At 42.9% G+C, this 21,576-nt stretch overlaps 1 protein-coding gene across 2 annotated transcripts in view; it reads left to right on the forward strand.

Annotated features, from left to right (window-relative positions):
• COL8A1 (collagen type VIII alpha 1 chain) overlaps positions 1-21,576 on the forward strand; it is an 88,601-nt gene that overhangs the window by 22,881 nt on the left and 44,144 nt on the right. For both annotated transcript variants that reach the window (XM_075263606.1, XM_075263607.1), the window contains exon 2: positions 19,277-19,410. The gene's annotated coding sequence lies outside the window, so the exon portion shown is untranslated. The remainder of the gene's footprint in view (positions 1-19,276; positions 19,411-21,576) is intronic.

Consider the following 21,576-nt stretch of genomic DNA (forward strand, 5'->3'; position numbering starts at 1 on the left):
TTTGGAAACTACAGATTTTCATGGTTTTTTTTCTTCTTAAATTTCAGTTATCACCTTTTTCTAATACCTAATGGACCCAAACACCATAAGTGTTGTTTTTTTTAGTTATACAACAACCAAAGGGGTAAATATAGACCTGGTGCAGCTACCTATGGGTTTACATAATGGCATATCATGTGGCACGTTCTTAACATGTTATACATTGGAGTATATTACAAAATAGTGCACAACCATAGTGGTACTATAAAAGACTATAGCAGGGTATGGGTTCCACAAATATAGCACAGATCTTCAATATGGCCATGTACATAAGTTCTAAAAGGCGTTTTCTGAACAAACATTATTGGTGACCTATCGTACGAATCAAATCATTAGGGGTCCAACACCCAGCTCCCCCACTGATCTCCTGTTCTGAGCAGCTGAAACAGAGAATGGAGCAGGAAGCAGACAGCAATATTCTCTGTTATAGTTGTAGAGCTACTGCAGCTTATCTCCCATTTAATTGAATTTAAGCTGATCTACACTACCTGGTTTGACCAATACAAAGAGAAAAGAGCTGTCTGCTTCCTACTCCATTTTCTGCTGCTGAGAACAGGAAACCGGTGCAGGTGCTGGGCATCAGAACCTCACCAACCTGATACTGATTTCTATCCTTAGAATAAGTTATCAATATTTTCAGCCCAGAAAACCCCTTTAAGATGTCCATACCACATCAGTTGAAGCCACCAATTACAGCAGGGATAACCACTTATATAATGTGTATGGGGGTGCCCCAACTCTTCTTAACAGATTATTTCAGGGAAAAGAAAGATCAGGCATGTTTAATTTTAGAAGTTTGATCCTGTTGTTCTCATGAATGATATGCCACCTCCAGAAGTTTCTGCCAGCGTCATACTCCTCTGTCCTCATTGAAAATACATCCATATTCAGATGATTGTGCATGTACAAGTCAGCCAAACAGCGATGTAGGTGTAAGACCATCCAACAATAAAGCGTAAATCAATGACTTCTTCACCTGATAAACTTATAGTATTACCTCCACTATAGTGTCCTGATGAAATCCCATTTAGATAAGAAAAGCTAACATTTGCACAGCATGATAGTATTGGAACTAGAAAGCCGACAGTGCGCTGAATTCAGCGCAATATCAGCTTTCCTATTATGTGCCCCTGGTGAAGAGCTATTGGTGCCGTTACCGTAGCTCTTCTTTGTCAAAAGGGCGTTTCTGACAGTCTGTCCCTTTATAGTCTATGGGCTCCGTGTGCTTTCACTGGCACACCGCTTGCAGTTGCGTTCGGTATTCCGTTTGGGGGTCCTCATATGGACTCCCCCGGATGCAATACCAACGCAGATGTGAACGAGGACTTACTATGCACAATACTCATCTCAGTATTGCTTGGCATTTGGTATATCTGCTTTTTAACATAAGGACTTGGTATAAGAGACCTCAATGGTTGGGGAAATGGTTTTGCTATGGGGTTTCCAAAAGTTTTTCCCAGATTTTATAGGAATCCGATTTTCTGTAGCAGACAGAATCATAGCCCTGCATATGAATACTGAATGGGACAGTCTGAGATCTTTAATAATAACAGGAAAAATGTCAAACATTCTTTATTTCCTCTTCCATTTGTGTTTTTCAGAAACATAGGTATTGCTATTGGAATGCTGGTTGCTCGCAGAAATAATGCTGCTTTCTTATTTTGGCAGCTCATCACTTCTAGATTTGTTTTCATGAGAAAAATAATACTGAGGGGATTTTGTCAAGTTGTTCCTGGCATATTGTCAGCACGATGCCTGTGTACGCCCAGAACAGACCCACAAATAATACCCCACAAATACAATAACAACTGAGGGGCAAGTCCTTCCCCAAAATCTCCCTAACACCTAATGAATGAGGGATTAATATACAGCATTATATTCATTCCTCTTAATATGTCCGAGTGTCTCCATTTTACCATTAGGATACCAGGCTCACTGCTGGAAGGACAAGGGGAAATGAAAGAGATGAGCGGATGGGGAGAGAGCTTAGGTCTGATTTATTGTATCGTACAAATGCACACGGTGGGTGCATGCTCATACCTGACATGGCTAAATGCACAATATACTTTGCTTCATAGACGACTGGTTTTTTTTTAACATTGCCATGCAAAAATTTTAGGCAGGTATGTAAAATGCTGCAAAGTAAAAACGTTTTCAAACCTAGAATTGTAAGTGTTCTTATATTTTTGTGTCAGCCTTTATAGAAATTAATAAAAATGAAATAAAAAGAGATCTAAAACCCATCAGTATTTGGTGTGACCTTTACCATTTGCCTTCCATGAATTCTTCTCGATAACTTGCAGATAGTTTTGGAAGAGGTTCCCGCCATCTTGGCAAACGAAGAACTTCTTTAGATGCAGGCTTGTTCCAATCCTTCTGTCTCTTCATGTAGTCCCAGACAGACTGGATGATGTTGAGATCAGGGCTCTGTGGAGGGTGGTTCATCACTTCCAGGACCCCGCCTCCAAAGGGCAGAGGTCACACCAAATATTGATTTCATTTTTCTTTTGTTAGTTAACAAAACTAAACTATTGACATTTATAGTTTTGAAAGTTTTCTTATTTTGCAGCATCTTTTCCATACTTGCCTGTAATTTTTGCACAATACTATGTATTACGGTGTCTTAGCTGCAGCCAACATTGGTGGACAGTTTTTAATTCCTAAGATTAATACATGTAGTAAAGGTGTATGTAGGGGATCCAGATGCATAAATCCCCAATGGTTGTCTAATAGAGTTGGGGTAGGGTACGGTATGGACGGCCACACTCCAAGCAAATGAGCTCCATTGCAATACATGGTCCTTCTGAAGCCAGTCAATGCTTTTGTTGTTGGGATATAAGGCAGCAGAGCCATCTGCCAGTGGTTTTCTTCCCTTTCACCATCCAGGGCAAATGGACGATTGATTGAGCCGAGCATGCCCGTGTACAATCTGATTGGGTGAGGTTTGGCCAATGGCTATCTTATGTGTAGAGACAGCAAAAGACCTGCCAGTAGTTCCTTAGGGAGCATAAAAGAATATATGAATAGGGGCATTTTTGTAAGACAACCCTTTAATGTGACAAGGTCTTTAAAAGTCCTATTTATAAAAGTTCTAGTTGTAGTAGCCCAAGGTATGGCAAGAACCAAGGTGGAACTGCTAGGTCCAGCAGAAGATGTGCCACCAGGCGTTGGACTTATACATTCCTTGGTGACATAACCAAAAGGTCCAAGACGCAGTGGTGTACAGATTATAACTATGAAACTTTTTGTATGATGTTTTAGGATCATTAGTAAATAAGGAGTTCTGGATTGTCTAGACCAGACCTGGGCAAAGTCCGGCCCCCGGGCCATATCCGGCCCTCTGACTGATTCAGTCCGGCCCGCACAGCTCTGTCTAGGGAGGCGTGTCTAGGGGGGCGTGTCTGGGGGGGGCGTGTCTTAGTGCCGGCCGAAGATGGAGATGTGGAGCGTGTCATAAAGTACTGAGAGATGTAAGGTGAGCTGCAGGGTGGAGAGAGAGTGTGTGTGTCTATATGTGTGTGTCTATATGTGTGTGTGTCTATATGTGTCTATATGTGTGTGTCTATATGTGTGTGTGTGTCTATATGTGTGTGTGTGTGTCTATATGTGTGTGTCTATGTGTGTGTGTCTATATGTGTGTGTCTATGTGTGTGTGTCTATATGTGTGTGTCTATATGTGTGTGTGTCTATATGTGTGTGTCTATGTGTGTGTCTGTCTATATGTGTGTCTGTCTATATGTGTGTCTGTCTATATGTGTGTGTTTATATGTGTGTCTGTCTATATGTGTGTCTGTCTATATGTCTGTCTGTCTATGTGTCTGTCTATATATGTGTGTGTGTGTCTATATGTGTCTATCTATCTGTATGTGTGTGTCTCAGCAACCTAGAGGCAGAGATGGAAGGGGAATGTTATACTAGGGCAGAGATGGCAGATGGAGGGGGGGACATGAAATGGGGAAAATAAAGGGGGATATGAAACTGAGGGAGAAATGGAGGGAGGGGGGACATGAAACTGGGGGTAGATGAAGAGGGCACTTAGACTGGGGGGGACATTAAACCATGGAGGTAGCTGGAGGGGGACCTGTCTGCCTCTAGTTGCCCCCAGTTTAATGTCACCATCCAGCTACCCCTACGGTTTAATGTCTGCTTCCCGATTTTAATGTCCCCCTCTAGTTGCCCCTAGTTTCATGTCCCGCTCCAGCTGTCAATTTATTGCCCTCCTCCAACTACCCCCACTGTTTAATGTCCCCCTCCAGCTGCTTCAGTTTCATGTCCCCTCTAGTTTCCACCAGTTCATACTGGGGCACCAGGAGAGGGACCTAATACTGTGGGGCAGTTGGAAGGGAACATTACAACGTGGGGGCATATAATGTACGGGTGACTGTAGGAGGATTATACTTTGTGGGGGCACATGGAAAGATGATTGGGAATGGGCGGAGTCAACGTAGAAGTGGGTGGAGCTAAATTTGCCGTGACGCGGCCCTCTAGCATAGTTTCAATTTCTCATGCGGCCCCATGGGAAAATTAATTGCCCACCCCTGGTCTAGACTGTTTGGTAAAGTAATAGTTTATCTAAAGATTTCAGGCCAAATAAATATTTCACTGAGTTCAAGTACCAAATGTACCTGAACATCAGCTGTTCAGAGTAGGAGGTCTTCACGGAAAAAGCTATTACCAAGGTCAATAAATTCTAAGTAGACACTTCCATGGACAAAGAAATACTGAAAGAGGACGTAAAATCATTGGATGTATTTTTGTTCAAAATTCGTTCTTTTTGTTTTTACCTTGTTTATTAGATATTTATAATGCACCAATTATGGAAGCAGAAAAGACACACAAATGAAACGTCCTACCTAAAATGTGTTTAATACAGAGTCAATTAACTACGGCTACATTCAGTTATATAGTAACCATCTAAAAGAACAAAGAGTGCCAAATATAAGTGTAATAGCCACAAATTGTTACAATTAAGAAATGTTGGCATCTCAAGGATGTAATGTCACATGGTACCCAAGTATTGTACTTGCTAGAACAGAGCATAAAAACATAACGGTCCTGGTCACATCTGTGTTCGGTATTCCATTCGGGGAGTCCACTTGGGGATCCCCGAACGGAATACCGAATGCATTGACAAGCAGTGAGCTCATGAAAGCTCACGAACCCTATAGACTATAATGGGGTCCGTGTGTTTTCCACGCGATGTCCGCATGAATCATGCAGAGAGAAAAGTAGTGCATGAAATACTTTCCTCTCCGTATGACTCGTGCGGAGACTGTGTGGAAAACACACGGACCCCGTTATAGTCTATGGGGTCCGTGTGCTTTCATTGCTCACCACTTTTCAATATGTTCAGAATTTCGTTTGGGGGTCCCCAAGTGGACTTCCTGAACGGAATACCAAACGCAGATGTGAACTCAAAAATAGTTCATTTGGATAGCTAACCAAAATTGTTAATTTATCAGAATATCAGTGCATGCTCACAACGTCAGCCCACTGCGGTGGTGCCAGTGTTGCATTTTTTTGACTGAACCTTCATCAGCATACATTGGGGTTGGTGCCATCATGGTCACCTGAGCTGACTGCTATATAGATAGATTGGGATGAGTTAGATTAGATTAGTTTAGATTAGAAATAAAAGTAGCCAACAATGTCCTGCATATATCAGAAGCCATTCCAGGTGGCTACTTCATGGTCAGTTAAGAACATATGGAAAATAGTGAAAATAAAATGCAGAAATATCTAATCATTTGATTGTTATTTTATATAATTTTGGTGCTTTATATTATTTTGTATCTGTATAAAATATGAAAAATATGATAAAAAGTGCTGCTAGAAACTCAGGATAATATAAGAGTACTCCAAAGTCATATAGACATATAGCTATCTCATGGGGAACTGCTCATTTATAACCAAACATCAGAACTTGTCATAAGTGATTTTTTTATTTGGGGGGGGGGAGAATTGCTCCAAAGATAAAAGAGTCTACTAAAATATCTAAGAAACAAAATACCGTAAGTAACGCAATAATAAAATAAAGAAAAATGGAAGTAATTATTAGCATTAAAGGGGCTCTATCAGCAAAATAATGCTGTATGAGCCCCACATATGCGTGAATAGCCTTTAAAAGGGCTATTCAGGCACCGCTACCGTTATTTTAACACCCCCCCCCCCCATTTTAAAATAAAACTATAAAAACATATATGTAAATCATACCTATCATGCACGCTGGGCGGTGATATACGATCTGACGTCATCTTCTGGCACACCATCCTCTTCTTTCTTCTTCTTTCAGTGACGCCCTCCAGTCCTGGCTCTTCCCCGACTTCATCGTTGTCTTCTTACAGCGGTTCAGATCCGATTGGTCAAATCTGGCGCGTGCGCTGTAGCGCTCTCTCCAGAGCTACTGCGCATGCTCCGGCGACATTTTCCTCAATGGCAGTGTGCATGCGCCAGATTTGAATCAATCAGATTAGAACCACCGGAAGAAGACGACGATGAAGCCGGGGAAGAGCCAGGACCGGAGGGCGTCACCGAAAGAAGAGGAAGGCGTGCCAGAAGATGACGTCGGATCTTGCATCACCGCCCACCATGCACGATAGGTATGATTTATATATATATATATATGTTTTTATAGTTTTATTTTAAAATGGGGGGGGGTAAAATAAGATTAGCGGTGCCTGAATATCCTTTTTAAAGACTATTCACGCATATGTGGGGCTCATACAGCATAATTTTGCTGACAGAGCCCCTTTAATGTTTCTTGCTTTTTTTTTTTTTTTCACAAAAGACATTTATAGACTATCTAGAAGATTTGGGGTGATTACCAAAAAAACGAGTTTATATACATAGTAAATAATAGGAATATTCTAGATTTCCAAGTGCCCAGTCCATAGCCACCAAGTCAGGAGATGCGATAGGCTATATACTACGACTATTACAGCTGCCCCTCATTTGTATGGGACTGGATATGTTATAGGATAAGGTTATAGGCTTCATTTCTTGCAGCTAGTATGAGGTAGTGCATTTTGACATTTCTCTAAGAAAAAAAAAGTTAGCTAGAAAACAGACAATTGTTTTTGAGGTTGTGGATGCATGTTGTGAGCAGACGCTCAGTATATGGATCTTCACCAAGTCATTGTTCCAATTTCTAGCGCTGTTCTCCATTAAACAGAGTTGCCATAATAAAATCTTATTTACACTGGTGGGATGCCGTCATGTGGGGTTTTGTTCTTCCAGGTGCACGAATTGGCCAACTAGGACAATGTCTTTCTTAGTTCATCTTAGATTCATGACTTAACATAAAAATTTATGAGCACATTAATGTCAATATGCTGTATTATTGGATTCGTGTCCACATTTTTTTACTTCTTTCATATTTCCGTAATCCCAATTATTTGATTTCTTGATCCTTAATCTTATTTAATCCCCTTGTTAGATTTTGTATGTTTCCATTCTGGAATGGAAATTGGACCGAAGAAATTACTTTGGAATAAAGGAGGCTTGATCCATTTCGGCGCTAGATTTGCAAGCCAGTATTGGAAAGCCAATGCCACCTAATAAGAACTTTGAACTAAATACAGTTTTTGCAATGCAGAAAATTAATAACGCCAGGGAATAACTGAGCTAAACATAGCCGAATATCAGGGCTAGATTTTATTATAGATGTATCGTGTCCTAGACCAGAGCATCTCAGCCTCTTCTACTGGGGCCTTATTAGCTAAAACATAGTAATGTTTGGGCCTGGCCAGTGTTCGACACCCATTCCAAAACTTAAAAATGTCTGTCCGTTTATCATGAATTTGTCTTGTGAACCCAGTATCATAGGCCTAACCACTGGGACAGTAGGTGCAACAGTTGCAATGGGTCCAACATATAATTTGTCCATAACATATGGCTATGATAGGGAAGGGGATATTGTCTTCTCTGTAGCATTACTTTTTGCTTTATCCATGTGATCTCATATTAATTCACTATTCATGTACTGTGATACAATATGTGCATTATACCAGCCAGTTCCTAAGCTGTAAGATCATAAGTACATGGAATCATTTCTACATGTGCATTATCCCTAGTGCTGTGACATCACTGTATAAGCCCCCCTTGCAGACGACCATATGACTAGTCAGTATGCTACCTGAATTTTTCCCGGATAACATGTGGACCCATTCATTTCTATGGGCCCGTACTCATGACTGTGAATGACACGGTCCTGTCCTGTCTCATTTTGCAGCCCTGCTTCTGTGGCTCCTATGCATTGAATGAAAGAGGCCACAGACGCACAGGCAGCATACCGGTGATATCCGTTTGTTGCCCATGCACCGCTCATGCCGTTCATTTGTGGCCGCCGGATTGCAAATGGTCGTGTGCAACCGGCTTAATTCTTGTACTGTGACATCACTGTATCCCTGTACATCGCTTGTTCTTGAACTGTTGCATCACTGTTAGGACTGATCTAGTATAACATTCGAAGTTTGTGACTAATGTCCATGAAATATTACAATGGACTTACTATATTTGGATTTTTGACTGTAATGATCTATCCTTCGAGGGTCATCAATATCAGATAGGTGGTGGTCCAACACCCAGTCCCCCATCAATTATTTGTTCTTGGTTCCTTCCGATACAAGAAATATACAGTGTACAGAGCCAGAAACAGAAGGCTCCATACACTGTATAATGCATGTTGCAGAGTATTGTAACTCAGCTTCCATTCATTTTAAGCCTGGAAAACTCCACACAGGCTATGGACCCATGTAGCGAGCTGCAACCACAAACAATGCAAAAGCTTGGCAGTTACACATGGTGATTTTTTTCCAGAACGCTTTTCACAGAAAGTCCAGAGTTTTTCTCTGCGGACTTTCTGCCAATAATATACCTATACGTAAAACTCCAATGTTTCTGTAAGTATAATTGACTGCAAATTAAAAAACATGAGCGTTCTTAAAACCACGGCTGATATTTTTCTGCGATGTGTGAATGTAATTAGCTAGAATCCCATACAGATACTGTATCAGCGTTTTTTTACCGCAGAGTTTATGCTCCAAAATGCTGTGTATTCGCAACCTGGGGCCCAATCCCTAAGGTTAATTTTGCATGATAATTTTGCGTTCTACACAGTATAGTCATAATATGACCACCGCCTACTTTTGATGTCAACATTAAATAACCAATTGCAGAAGGCGCGTGTCATCAGCCATCTGGGTGCATCATCATTGTGGAAGGCACGATGGATCAACACAAGTATGCATCTATCCTTGCGGACCATGTTCACCCCTACATGCGAATTGTTTTTCCTCAGGATGATGTCATCTACCAGCAGGACAATGCGACGTGTCATAAAGCTCGCAGTGTACGTGCGTGGTTCGAGGAACACCAGGATGAGTTTACCGTACTCCCTTGGCCAGCAAATTCCCCGGACTTGAACCCAATCAAGAATCTGTGGGACCACCTCAATTGGGTTGTTTTTGCCATGGATGCTCAACCGCGTAACCACCTCAATTGGGTTGTTTTTGCCATGGATGCTCAACCGCGTAACCTAGCGCAGCTGGCCACGGCACTGGAGTCGGCATGGCTCAGTATCCCAGTGACATCATCACAACATCCCCTCTCTTCCTGCACGTCTTGCAGCGGTCCGCTCTGCCAAAGGGGGTTATTCTGGATTTTGACAGCTGGTCACATTAATGTGACTGGACTGTGTAATTTGTAAAGTTGGTATAAACAATACAGAATTGCAGTGCCGATATTCATCTTTCTTCTGGTATGTCGTCTTTAGGCGTCATCCATCCAGTAGGGCTAGGTCATTTCTTTTAAAATCTCAACCACCCAATAAACTCTTGGCTTCCTACAAGGACTTCAGTTTTCAATTTTACTGGCACAGAGCCTGAAGAAACAGAAGTAAACTAGACGAGGGTGTCATTGTCTTTTGCTGCCCAGTGTTGCATGTAGAACATTCCTTTAAGGCCTATGAATCCAATTATGAAAACATTTCTTGGAACAGAGTACAGTCCTGTTTTCCCATCTTCAGCAAGCATAGCCTATGGCCAAATAGTCTACATCATTACTGGTGAAATCTATGTTTATTTTTGAGAGCTGAAAATTGCGATTCTCTCTTCCCAACACTTTAATCTGTTTTCTTACATCGACTTCAAATCTTGTTTATTAACATGTAAAATCGACACAGTCAAAACAGCTCAGATTTGGATTAATGGTCCAACCAGCCAGAGAAAAATCCCGCCTGGTAATTAAAGACAGAATCTCGCTGATTAGCTTGTCTCGGATTATTGTCATTGATTTCCAGCATTCTATTCTCCTGCGGTTTTCTAACATTTGGTGATATTTATGAACATCTGTAAACCTGATGTCAGCGCTCGCTCCAAGCTGACAATCAGCCAGTCTGGTCTCTGTCTCCGCCAGAAAAAATTTGAGAAAAGTTGAGAAATTACTTAAGATCCAACTTGATTGATAAATATCTAAATTACTTTTATTTCGATTTCTAGAAATTTATAAGACACATAAATATTTGTAATTGACTTAGTTGACTAAGGTGTTCAGAGGCCATACCCTAAAAAAATACAAGTCTTACTTGGGGCAATTAGTAGGGCTTTTGTAGACAACTGGTGCATGAGAGTACGTCTGAATCTACTCCAGAGGCCAATGTTGACTAAGGATCAAAGTACAGACCCATTTATTTCTATAGTCCCATATAGACAGTCGTAATTTTTACGGCTATGTGTCTGGGCCATAGAGAAGATTCGCAAAATACGGAGCAGGTCCTATACTTGTCCATATTTGTGACTTGTTCCATTCATATCAATGTATTGGTCAACAATCTGAGTGTCAACTGTGCCATTTTTACTGACTGGCCATGTGCATGAGGCCTAAGACTTTACAATTTGGGAATTGTAGAATTGGTCATGGCCAACCCAATGTGATCTACAGTAGTAGGGCTGTGGCTAAGATTTAGGGTCCATTCACACGGAGTAACGTGCCGCATGATGTGGCACGTATACGGCGTGTGAGACTTTGCGCGCCATATACGCTCCCATTGATTTCAATGGGAGCCTGGATCGTATACGCCGCGTTATTATGCGACCGTGATTTTGCGTATACGGCGCAAATTCTCACACGCCGTATACGTGCCACATCACGCGGCACGTTACTCCGTGTGAATGGACTCTTAATCCACATTCTGCAAACAAAACGTCAATTATTCCACCAGGATTTACCTGAAGATTTCAATCCTTGTAATGCATAACTTGAAATCTACAGAAAAAAAAAAAAACCTACTTCATGTGAATTTTGTTGCAGTGTCTGGCAGGAAAACAAAACTTATGGAAATGAATGCACATGACCGTAATTATTTTCCATATATTATCCGCAATTATGGCACCACCATAGCAGATAACATAGCGTCACAGTATTTTCTATGCGCCCATACACACAACTGTAGTTTTTCCAATGGCCTATCGCGGCTGTAGAATAAATTTGCACAATATCTGTTTTTACAGCTCTGTCAATTCATTGAAGTGTATGGGTCAATGAAAATCACCAACAACATTGGCCCATACACTGCACGTGGTCGTGTGCATGGGAATTAAATAAGATATTTTCATTTATTATTTTTTGGTCATATTTCTATTTAAATTACATGAAGAAAACAACAAATTTAAGGATAAGTTCACATGGCAGAGTTTTGCGATGGAACTTGATGCAAAAAAAAAAATTGGCCTCCCATTCATTTTAATTTGGTGCAGACACTTCTTTTTCTGCTAGTTGTATATAATCTACAAGCCCCCTGTCCATCCATACCCTAATGGTATGAACAAATATATTTGGATGGTGATATAAAGGGGTTTTCTAATCGTTTCCTTTATAATAAAAACGTACTATTATTTAGCTTACTTATATAGCGCCATCATATTCCACAGCACTTTACAGATATGTTGTCAACACTATCCCAAGTAGGGATCACAATCTAAATTCCTTATCACTATGTCTTAGGAGCATGGGAGGAAACGCACACAAGCAGGGGGAGAACATACAAACTCATTGCAGATGTCATCTTTGGCTGGATTCGAACCCAGGACTCCAGCACTGCAACCAGATGTAGTATTCTCCAAAAAGATGGTATTACTTCAGTGTATCTTGGTCAATTGCTTAATACACTGCTCAGTTGCTTCAATTGAGGACAGCCATGGTGCACTACACTATAACATAGCATACTGGTGGCCACATTGGTAAATGTTACATTGCTATATCCTCATGGAGCCTTTATATGTTGAATACAGAGTACTCCTTTAAAAGGATTCTATCATTAGAATTCCCTTTATAACTAAGTATACATAGGAATAGCCTTAAGAAAGTCTATTCTTCTCTTACCTTTATTATTCTGATCCGCGTCGCCGTTCCTGAGAAATTTCTTCTTTCTTCCTCATGTAAATGAGTTTTCAAACATTACAGGGGACATTCCCCTGCCCTCAAACAACACAAGGGGTGTCCCCTGTACGTCCCAAAAACTCTTCAGCAACGCCTCTGTCTTCTTCTCTGAATTGACTCTTCTCTCGCGTCACCGTCGCGTCTTCATCCAAAAGTGCCGACTGCACATGTCCCTCGGCCATTATCCTGTGGCCTCTCCCTTTCGTCCACAAGAAAATGGCCGCCTGACAAGCGCAGTTGGTGCTTTTGGATGAAGATACAACGGTGACGCGGGAGAAGAGGTGGTAGATAGAGGCGTCACTGGAGAGTCATCAAACAGTACAGGAGACGTATGAGATGATTCCAGAGGGAGTTGCTAACCATAAACCATCCATGTCTGGAGAACTATAGTATAAATGAAATGTTGCTTATATAAATGATGATGTCCCTCTGCGTTTTACTTTCCACCCCCAGGGACTTTATATAGCTATACATTATGTTTATTCTTTTATTATGGAATTGAATTATGTTTCACTATTTTTGTAATTAATTATAGAACCGATTAATCATCTGGTCATGCGGATCTGAGAGATGGCTGTCCATTTTTCAATTCTAGCATGAAGTTGAACTATGTCTTATTATCTTTTATTAGTTTTTACTATTTTTTTATGAATTGAATAATTAATTGATCATGTGGTTCGTTGACAATGGATGATAAATGCTTGAGTTCCGAATTTATAGTATCATCTTAAGTATATATTTTATTATTATTTATATATATATATATATATATATATATATATATATATTTATTTTTTTTTTCCATATATATATATATATATATATATATATATATATATATGCCTATAGAGGATGTATGTGCCATTTTTGCACACCTCTATGCACATTTTTATTCTTCGCCATTCATGATAAGTTTTATAAGGGCCTGGTGCACTGTTTCGATATTTGTTATCTCACATTTGGTCTTTTGTACACGTTTTTAGTTCAACTGCACTTGATAAAGGGCTGGGATAAGCCCAAAACGCGTCATGTTGGCCATTGTTCTTAGTTTGTCTTAAATAAAAGGATTCTGACCAAAGATACACTGGAGTTTGTCATACTACTACCCTGTGAGCACAGATCTCCTGGTTTCTCCCTCCACATTACCTCTCCCCTGTTTACAGGTTGATTTGCTGCCACTCTTACTCAGAGCCCCATACGAGTACATGGGAATGGTGGAGTTGTGATTCATCACAATCCTAAAAGGTGAGAGGCCATCAGGGCTTATCTACAAAATTGTCAATTGATCACTGATCATTCTGCATACTACACTTAGTGGCGCTCGGTGTCTCTTTTTCTGTCTACATCCACAGAAGATCTGTGCTTACTTATCCAAGATGGCAGGAATAACCTCCCTGCCGAGTTCCTTCAAGAACTGTCTGCAAGTTTTGGAGAAGAATTGATGGAAGGCAAAGGGCAAAGGTCACACCAAATATTGATGGGATTTAGATATCTCCTTTTTTCATTTTGTTAATTGAAAAAAATTAACTAGAAACAGTTCGATTTGTGAAAGCATTCTTATCTACCTAGCAGTTTATCTAACTGCCTAAAACCTTTGCACATAACTGAAGAAACCCGGGAACACTGTGAGAATAATGTTCTTTGATTTCTCCAGTGCGTTCAACACCATTCAGCCAGGGCTACTGAGAGACAAGCTGATCTTTGTTGGAGTGGACCAGCACTTGTCCTAGACTGGATACTAGACTACCTGACAAACCGCCCTCAGTATGTGAGAGCCCAGGACTGTGTATCTGACACTGTGATCTGTAGTACGGGGGCACCACAAGGTACAGTTCTTGCCCCATTTCTCTTCACACTGTACACTGATGACTTTAGGCACAACTCCTCCAGCTGTTACTTACAGAAGTACTCCGATGACTCTGCTATAGTCGGCCTTATCACTGATGGCGACGATAGGGAATACAGAGACTTAAACCAGGATTTTGTTGACTGGTGCCAGTGGAACCAGCTCAGGATTAATGCTGGGAAGACCAAGGAGATGGTGGTGGACTTTATAAGTGGAGAAATGCCCTGAATCCAGTGGACATCCAGGGGGCAGGCATTGAGATAGTCAAGACCTATAAGGGTGTGCTCCTCAACAATAAACTAGACTGGGCTGATCACAGAAAGGGTCACAGCACGCTCTACCTGCTCAGGAGGCTGAGGGCCTTCGGAGTCCAGGGGACACTTCTTAGGGCCTTTTTCAACTCTGTGGTTGCTTCAGCCATCTTTTTCGGTGTGGCCTGCTGGGGGAGCAGTATATCAACCAGGGACAGAAATAGACTTGACAGGCTGATCAGGAGGGCCAGCTCTGTCCTGGGGAGCCCCTTGGACCCAGTACAGGTGGTGGGTGACAGAAGGATACTGTCTGTGGAGAGCTCCATGCTGGAGAATAAATCCCACCCCATGTATGAGACCTTGATGGGACTTGGCAGCACTGTAAGTGACCGTCTGCTTCACCCCAAGTGTGAGAAGGAGTGCTTCTTCCCAACCGCAGTCAGTTTACATAATCTACATCAGACCAAGTGAAGAGAGAGAGCTAAATGATCCTGAAGTCTTCTTTCTTTCTTTTCTTCCTTAGCTCCTATGGATTCCTAGTATTTTTCTCAGTTCATGTGTGTCTCTTTCTGCAATATATTACTGTGTATTATCCTGTATCTGTACTGTATTACTATGCTGCTGTAACACACTGAAATTTCCCCACATGGGACTAATAAAGGATTATCTTATCTTATCTCTTATTTCTTAAAACAGTAGGACTGCTTAACACAATGCAGCCGATCTCTTCTTCCTGGACCCCTGTTAGGAAAGGACCTGGGATAAGGATTATAATCATCTCACCCTAATCTTCAGGTTTCCCTAGAAGTGTAAGAAGTGCCCAAAGTGCGATGTAAATTAGAGTATGAGAATCCCCTGAGAACACCAAATTTCAGCCAGAGATGAAGTTTTCTAATTCTAGGAGTTTGAGGCGTTTACAGTGGATTTTTCTGGAAGTGTCAGATGTTAGCGCTCTGCCAGACTGCTGAAGTAAATGGTTACCTAATTCCCAGCTAAATAAAAGGTGTTATTGTTTCATAAGCAGCTACTGTGGTAGATTTGCAGAAATTTTAAGAGCATTAGTTGATGTAGATTTCAAGAAAGGGGGCAGAGACAATAATTCAACACAGGCTTTAAAAGGAAATTATATTACCAAAAGGATTACATAGCACAGGCCGGGTCTATTCATGTCGTCGTCTCGCTCTGCTAATGATGTTAGTAGAATTAGTCATATTTGTGCTTGGTTACTTTTAAAGAGAACCTGTCATTAGAATTTTTGGAGAGTAAAGCAATACTATGGTGCTATATTTAGGAAAGGGTTTTAGGGAAAAGATTTCCAAATTTAGACCCGGCTCCCTCGGTGAAATTAGATTTCAGTACACACAAATGGCATCAAATGTGGATTCATTGGTAAGAGAACGCGTTTTGGGTTTGGGATGTTCTAAAAACACCGCGCCTTCTTCAGATCTTCAAGTACAGACATGGGAGAGTAAACCATCATGGGTGCTATATTGTTTTCTAACACCTCAAAATTGCTTGGTTCACGGTACTGGAGAAAAGGAAGCTTTAAAACAGGGGTAGCGATCAATAATAGTCATCTGGGCGGTGCTAGAATGGTGGCTAGTCCAGGCTCATAACCTATATTCATAGGAAGTGAATATTGACCGTGTGATTAATTTCTCTGTCCGTAAATGGGGGCTAATCACATGACTGATTCTTTGATGGTCCATGGTAGTGGTGACAAAATATAGGTCATGCTTGGGGGCCACACGGTGGTTCAGTGGTTAGGACTGCAGCCTTGCAGCACTGGAGTCCTGGTGTTCAAATCCCGCCAAGGGCATAAAACCATATGCAAGGAGTTTGTATGTTCTCCCCGTGTTTGCATGGATTTTCATCCCATATTCCAAAAAAGACATACTGATAGGAAAAAATGTACATTGAGAGGTCTATGTGGGGCTCACAATCTACATAAAAAATATATATATATATAGGTCATGCTTGGGGCAACATGGTGGCTCAGTGGTTAGCAATGCAGCCTTCCAGCATTGGAATCCTGGGTTCAAATCTTGCTAAGGACAAACATCTGCAAGGAGTTTGTATGTTCTCCCTGTAGATTTCCTCCCATACTCCAAGGACATACTGATAGGGAAAAATATACATTGTGATCCCTATATGGGGCTCACAATCTGCATTAAAAAAATATAGGTCATGCTGTTTTTGTATATTATAAAAAGGGATCTGAGAAAACATCCGCCCCTCGGGTGCAAAACAGCCATGAAACTGGATGTTTTCATGGCCATTTTGCACCACAGTTGTGTAAATGTATGCTTGTATCTTATATGCCCATTATTCCTTGATTGATGTCCCACTTGGCAGAGTTGGCAAGCTTCACATGCCGCCTCCCAAGTAGTGAAATGAATGATCATGAGAATGTTGGTTCCCGAGTACCCTGCGTGGTTTCTCGATTCTGATCTGACCTGTGTTCAGTTATGTCCATCAATCCCATAGAATAGGATGACTTGTTGGAAAATATTTATAATGTATATATGAAAAATGTACTGATATACTACCAGCAAATGGTGACATGTAAGTAATGGAGCTATCTGACAGCACTGTGATGAGGGGTACAGGAATCCTAAATCCTATAGACTGCTAGCAGCAATTACGGTAGCCTGTGATATACTACTCCAGGAACTCTACTAAATGTCATATCTAAGCAAGTGGACAGCCATTAGGAAAAAAACATAGCGGACGGGTTCCTCTGCAGACTTTCTGCTTAAATTCTAGTTATAGGGAAACCACTGGCGTTTCTGTAGGTATAATTGACATCCTGCAAATTCCAAAAACACAACAATTTTGGAAATTGCAGCATTTCCAATACAGATATTTTTCTGCAAGGTGTGGAAGGGGCTGTAAAATGGCACGACAAAGCTGTGGCATTTAGGCCCCGTGTCTGTATCTGTAGGCTTAGAAGCTTTACTAAAACACTACCTCCAAATGCTAATAAAAGATATTGCACAATGCTATTGTGGAAGTTTTCTGGTGGACAAAGCAGTAAAAGTTTTACACAAAAGAAATGTGTGAATTTTTGTTTTCTGTGTTGTCCTTGCTAATTTCCTGCTGTAAGGATGTACAGAGGATGGGGCCATCGGCTGATTCATGACAGAAATCTACTCATGGGCGTAACTACCCGGGCAGCAGTGGACATTAGGGGGCCTGCAACAACCGCTACCGCTGCAGATTATTTTTTTATTTATTTTATTTTTTTAAGAGTCTGTTACCAGGTAACGGGCCCTATCTACTTACCGATCCTCATTCCTGCTCACGTCCTCTGGCGCTTCCCCTGTTGCAGAGGCAGCTGTGAGCAGGAGCGGGATCGTTAAGTGAGGCCGTGGGCCCGAGAACCCGGCAAACACCGCTATCATTAGTCTCCAGGTCTTTTTAGACCCCAGAATATAATCATTGGAGGCCCATGAGAGGTGAGGAAACATAAGACACTGTTACTTACCTCTCCTGGCTCCAGGCCTACTTGGTGACATCACAGATGTCACATAGACCAGGGCTTGCATCCTTATGCGTCGCGATGCAACCCCGGTCAAGTGACGATGAAGATGGCCAACATCAGATGGCAGTGCACCAGTGCCCAGGCAAGGTAATTAACAGTGTTTTTTATGTTTGTATCCTCCCCTGGGTCTCCGATTATTATACTCTGGGGTCTGAAAAGACCCCAGAGTATAATAATTGTTCATGGGTGGTCCACAATGGGGCATAATACTGTGTGCAAGGGCCACTATGAGGCATAATAGTGTGTGCAGGAATGTGTGTGTGGGGGGGGGGGTAGTCGGACGGTCTGGGTCTTCGAGGAGGGCGGTTGGTCTGAAGGGGGTGGGGGCGGCCGGGCAAATTCCTAGTTATGCCACTGATTCTAACATAAATGATGCGGACAAATGTACATCAGTTGGTGTAGATTTCCTTGAAGGAGGCAAGCGCCTTGTCATAAATGAGGCGCACTCTCCACAGGTGATGGGGTTATGAAGATTGTGTTCATAAATCTGCCCTAATGTCTTAATATTCAATGAATTGCATATATCAGTGTTCCTCAAGCAGTGGCTCAAGAGCACCTTGTGACTACCAGGCCCAATCACAGGGCTACCTAGCGTCAGATTATACTGGTGGCACCAGGACGGTTGTAGGATTACTCAAACTATTACTGCAGGGCTGTAGAATTGGGACCAGTTTTGTGGGGAGTCAAAAAAGTTACCAATTCCAGTTTCAAGATAAAATATTATAATTCTTTTTCATTATATTACACAATTATTAATGTTGTATAATTAACTAGATGCATATTTACTTAAATAGGTATTCAGTCGCTAGCAGAGGGATTTTGAGTTGCTTTACTGTGGCGTCAGGCAGTGCAAAAATTCTGATGAAAATGTTAGCAGTTTCCGAATTATATATATAGGGTACACTGAAGGGGGTGTCCATACACATCAGATAAATGATGGCCATGCATGCCAGTTTTAGTTTGCCCAATCCTGCCCATGCAGCCAAGGGTGCAGGTTTATCGAGGAGTCTGCAGAAATAGCCGCCAGCCAAGCAGACAGTTCAGCGCACTGTTACCTTGAGGATAAGTTTGCTTTAACAATGAACCAATCATGAAAATTAGTCACATGGATAGAAAAGAAATACCAGATTGATTCCAATTTTTCCTTCTTTTTTTTAACAGCCTAGAGCCAACTCCTAGCATCGTAAGCACATTAAGATATATTATCTGATCTTCGAGCCAAGGAAACTGTAAATCCGAGAGCAGTCTGTGGATAATGATACGTCTGTATGCGACTCTGATCAACACTTAAAAAGGTAAAAGATTTACAATCTGCAGAAATGTCAATCCTTCATCATAATCCTATCTGCACATTGAATCCTATCCGCACATTGAATCCTATCCGCACATTGCAAAAAAATACGTGCATCGAAAATGCGATGCCCCCGTCATGATACCATGGGTCAGCTTTATGCTAACCAGTTTCTCCTTCTAGCAGGAACTGTTAATTCTTGTGATTCCCCATTACCCCTACCCTGGTACCCATATAATTATGCCATATATCTCCCATATTTTAAAGGCAGAAGTACAATGTGGCTGCCATGCTGTGGGAAGTGCGGCCTCTACTCAGTGGCGGATCCAGGGTTTGCGGGGCCCTGGGCAATTGACTTTGGCGGGGCCCTACGCGCAGCGCACCGCAGCAAATTAGGCCCCGCCCACTTGTATGTTGACTCCGCCCATTCTCATTAATTTTTCATGTGATTCCACACAGTATAATCCTCCTACAGTCACCCGGAAATTATATGTCCCCCCTCCATCTCTCCCCATTTTCATATACACCCTTCATCTACCCCTAGTTTCATGTCCCCCCCTCTATCTCTGTCCCCAGTTTCATGCCATTCTCCCCCTTTATCTGCCCACAGTTTCATGTCCCCCCCGTCTCTGCCCCAGTGTCATGCCGTTCTCCCCCCTTCATCTGCCCCAATGTCATGCCATTCTCCCCCCCTTCATCTGCCCCAGTGTCATGCCATTCTCCCCCTTCATCTGCCCCAGTGTCATGCCATCCCCCCTTCATCTGCCCCAGTATCATGCCATTCTCCCCCCTTCATCTGCCTCAGTGTCATGCCGCTCCCCCCCTTCATTTGCCCCAGTGTCATGCTGTTCTCTCCCCCTTCATTTGCCCCAGTGTCATGCCGTTCTCGCCCCTTCATCTGCCCCAGTGTCATGCTGTTCTCCCCCCCCTTCATTTGCCACAGTGTCATGCTATTCTCCCCCCTTCATCTGCCTCAGTGTCATGCCGTTCTCCCCCCCTTCATTTGCCACAGTGTCATGCTGTTCTCTCCCCCTTCATCTGCCCCAGTGTCATGCCATTCTCCCCCCTTCATCTGCCCCAGTGTCATGCTGTTCTCTCCCCCTTCATCTGCCCCAGTGTCATGCCGTTCTCCCCCCCTTCATCTGCCCCAGTGTCATGCTGTTCTCCCCCTCCATCTGCCCCAGTGTCATGCCGTTCTCCCCCCTTCATCTGCCACAGTGTCATGCTGTTCTCTCCCCCTTCATCTGCCCGAGTATCATGCCGTTCTCCCCCCTTCATCTGCCCCAGTGTCATGCTGTTCTCTCCCCCTTCATCTGCCCCAGTGTCATGCTGTTCTCCCCCCTTTCATCTGCCCCAGTGTCATGCCATTCTCCCCCCCTTCCTCTGCCCCAGTGTCATGCCGTTCTCCCCCTCCATCTGCCCCAGTGTCATGCCGTTCTCCCCCCTTCATCTGCCCCAGTGTCATGCTGTTCTCCCCCCCTCCATCTGCCCCAGTGTCATGCCGTTCTCCCCCCCTCCATCTGCCCCAGTGTCATGCCGTTCTCCCCTCCTCCATCTGCCCCAGTGTCATGCCGTTCTCCCCCCCTCCATCTGCCCCAGTGTCATGCCGTTCTCCCCCCCTCCATCTGCCCCAGTGTCATGCCGTTCTCCCCCCCTCCATCTGCCCCAGTGTCATGCCGTTCTCCCCCCCTCCATCTGCCCCAGTGTCATGCTGTTCTCCCCCCCTCCATCTGCCCCAGTGTCATGCTGTTCCCCCCTCCCCTTCATTTGCCCCCCAGTTTCTTTGGGCCCCCTCCATCTTTGTCCCCAGTTTCATGCCGTTCTCTCTCCACCCCCTTCATCTTCCCCAGTGTCATGCCGTTCCCCCCCTCCCCTTCATTTGACCCCCAGTTTCATGGGCCCCCTTCATTATGTTCCACCTTAATATTTAATACAAAACAAACACTTACACTCACCTTCTATCACTCACCTTCCATCGTTCCCCCGACGCTCCTCTCTCTCACTCCAGTCACATACGCGATGCAGGAGCTGTGACCTCAGCTCCTGCTTAGCTGCGGCCCCGGCTTGCGTGTGTAAGCGTGATGTGATGACGTCATCGCGCCTACACACGCAAGCCGGGCCGGAGCTTTAAAGCAGGAGCTGAGCTCACAGCTCCTGCTTTAATCGCGTA

Source organism: Leptodactylus fuscus, chromosome 2, assembly GCF_031893055.1.
Source record: "Leptodactylus fuscus isolate aLepFus1 chromosome 2, aLepFus1.hap2, whole genome shotgun sequence".
Taxonomy (NCBI): Eukaryota; Metazoa; Chordata; class Amphibia; order Anura; family Leptodactylidae; genus Leptodactylus; species Leptodactylus fuscus.